The following is a 3406-nucleotide window of genomic DNA, read 5'->3' on the forward strand; positions in this document are numbered from 1 at the left end:
GAACTAATGATACATGACTTTGTATGTTGTAAAAAAAGAGTCTTTATGATTTATCGATTTAATTAGATACATTTACCTCATTAAATTCATAACATTATGTTACTCAAATAGGGACGAAATTGATAAAAAAAATTAAAAGTACAAGGACTAAATAGTTTCATCTTAATTTTTAGGACTAAATTTCTTACAAAACACTAAAATTCGATGACAATCATAAAAATCCAAATTTTAGAGAACATTTAATTTCTGTATATTAGCGACTAAATGATTTAACTTTTAATTATATACACAAGGCTAAACTTGATCATGGATGCCTAATTATTCTTTTAACATTCGTAGGTTTACTTTTTTTCCACACATATATTATGTAAGTTTTTATTGCATGAATATATTGTCAAAGGACATTCTTACACCTAACGAAACGTTTTTTGTAACCAACTACTAGAAAATTGAAGGATTGTTTTGTTTGCATTAGTTACTTAATGCAATCCCTATTTAAAGAATAAACCAACATTGTCATTTGGTTGAACCTACAAGTTTGGCAAAAATATTGACCATCACTATGCAAATGTGTTCTTGCTAAGTTAGATTCTAACGAGATAAACATATGCAACAAATAAGTGTAACCACCTTATATTAAAAATAGCTATTTGAATATATAATGTTCTTACCTTTTGAATTCCACTTATCAACAGGGACTTGCATTTTAAGTTTACTAATAGAGTTTGTAATCAACGATGACCATGTTAAAGTAATCACATATGTTTTTCCTTGGGATTCTCTTGGTTTAACTTCGACATGATTGAGATAGCAATGCAGCTGATCACCATTGGTTATGATCCTATAAAAAAAGATGTTAGTCTGGATGCAGGCGTAAAGCATCTTGAACTGTGAGATTAACTCCTGCAAATCCATATACAAGAGGTTTAGTGTAATCATCGTTGCTACAAGGGAGGAAATGATATTATAGATAGTCAAGAAGAAATTGCTTTTGAAGGGGATTGCACTCCATATCATCGGCAAAGAGCCCTAAATGGCAGAACCCCATCTTGATTGAATAATTGATGTGATTCATTATTCATTTATATATTTGCACGAATATTCTATATCACTTATTATTTGTTGGATCATCGAATTTTCCCCAACTTTATTTATGTGTCATTTGTTGCAATTACACATGAACGAATAAAGTACAATAGGGACGAAATTGATAAAAATTTCAAAGTACAAGGACTAAAATTTTACATCTTAATTTTTAGGGACTAAATTCTTACAAAACTAAAAATTTCGAGGACTAAATCATCAAAATCCAAATTTTGGATTTAATACAAAATTGAGAGAATTGGGTGTAATTTTTGTATGCGACCTCTTTTCTTTCCAGCGATATTTGACTACATGAAAGTGGTACACTAATAGTTAATCTAAAGTTATCAATCAATCAAATGCGACTAACATGTCAGATAATCTCATGCAAAAATGATTGAGGAATCAATACAAGATAAAATCTCATTAAAATTAGAAAATCTCAGCAGAAGTTGAACATCAAAATCTCATGACCACACACAAAAAAAAAAAAAAAACAAAAAGGAAATAGATTGTTAACTCGAGCTAGATACTTACCTCTAGTCTCAAATCGTCCTTAAAAGCAAGTAGATAATGCTAAATGATGAAAAAAAAAATGGAAGAGAATCAGTGTTTATAGTGGAGAGGAGAAGAATAGAGGAGAAAAAAATGGAAAATTGGCGTGATCATAAAAAAAATGGCAGAAAAATTCTTTTATAAAACCAAAGAGACGCAGTGGCACTAGGCTGCAGCGTTGCAACGCCGGAGGACTGGGAACCCCCATTGTCAAAGCGCAATGCTATGCCTAGTTTTCCAATGCACGCGCGACTTCCCTCGAATGTCGTAGCATTGCAGTGCCACAAGACATTGAAGATCTTTAATAACATGATGTTATTCAATTTTTATCGTCCATTCGTCATCGTCACCCTAACGTAAAAACAAATTTAGATGTTAATTTTTATTATGTTATGATACAAACTTTGTATGTTGAAAAAAAAACCTCATTAAATCTTAACTAAAATGTTTACAATAGGGATGAAATTGATAAAAAATTCAAAGTACAAGGACTAAATTGTTACATCTTAATTTTTAGGGACTAAATTCTTACAAAACTAAAAATTTGAGGACAAAATCATAAAAATCCAAATTTTAGAGACAAAATTGATTCTGGACTAAAAGCGATTTTTAACCTTTAATTATATACACAAGGGCTAAAACTGGATCATGGATTGCCTAATTATTCTTTTAACATTTGTAGGTTTTCTTTTTATTTCCACACATATATTATGTAAGTTTTTTATTGCATGAATATATTGTCAAAAAGGACATTCTTACATCCTAACGAAACATTTTTGTAACCAACTACTAGAAAATTGAAGATTATTTTGTTTGCATTAGTTACATATGCAATCCCTATTTAAAGAATAAACCAACATTGGCATTTGGCTGAACCTACAAGTTGGCAAAATATTGACCATACTATGCAAATGTGTTCTTGCTAAGTTAGATTCTAACAAGATTAACATATGCAACAAATAGTGTAACCACCTTATATTAAAAATAGCTATTTGAATATATAAATATTCTTACCTTTTGAATTCCATCTTATTACAAGGGACTCGCGTGTTAAGTTTACTAATAGAGTTTGTAATCAACAATGACCATGTTAAAGGTAATCACATATGTTTTTCTTGGGATTCTCTTGGTTAACTTCGACATGATTGAGATAGCAAATGCAGCTGATCACATTGGTTATGATCCTATAAAAAAAGATGTTAGTCCTGGATGCAGTGTAAAGCATCCTGAACTGTGTAAATTAACTCCTGCAAATCCATATAACAGAGGTTGTAGTGCAATCAATCGTTGCAGGGGAGGAAATGATATTATAGATGGTCAAGAAGAAATTGCTTTTGAAGGGGATGCACCACTATCCCGACAAAGAGCCCTAATGCAGAACTCCATCTTAATTGAATAATTGATGTGATTCATTATTCATTTATATATTTTCATGAATATTCAATATCACTTATTATTTGTTGGATCATCGAATTTTCGCCAACTTTATTTATATGCCATTTGTTGCAATTACACATGAACGAATAAAGATTTTTACTTTTTTGAAAAATAAATTGTCACCTTTTCTTTCATAGGTGGATATAAATATTTATTAATTAGAGAGAGAGGGGGCGGCGTAAACTACACAAACAAGAAGTTGAACCATGGTCTATTATTTTTTTTTCTTTTTTCTAGATGCTTCTCGAAGAGATAATGATTTGTATATATACACACATAAATATATTTTATTTTTCACGAAACCCTAATTCCATATGTTATATATATATAT

Source organism: Benincasa hispida, chromosome 2, assembly GCF_009727055.1.
Source record: "Benincasa hispida cultivar B227 chromosome 2, ASM972705v1, whole genome shotgun sequence".
Taxonomy (NCBI): domain Eukaryota; kingdom Viridiplantae; phylum Streptophyta; class Magnoliopsida; order Cucurbitales; family Cucurbitaceae; genus Benincasa; species Benincasa hispida.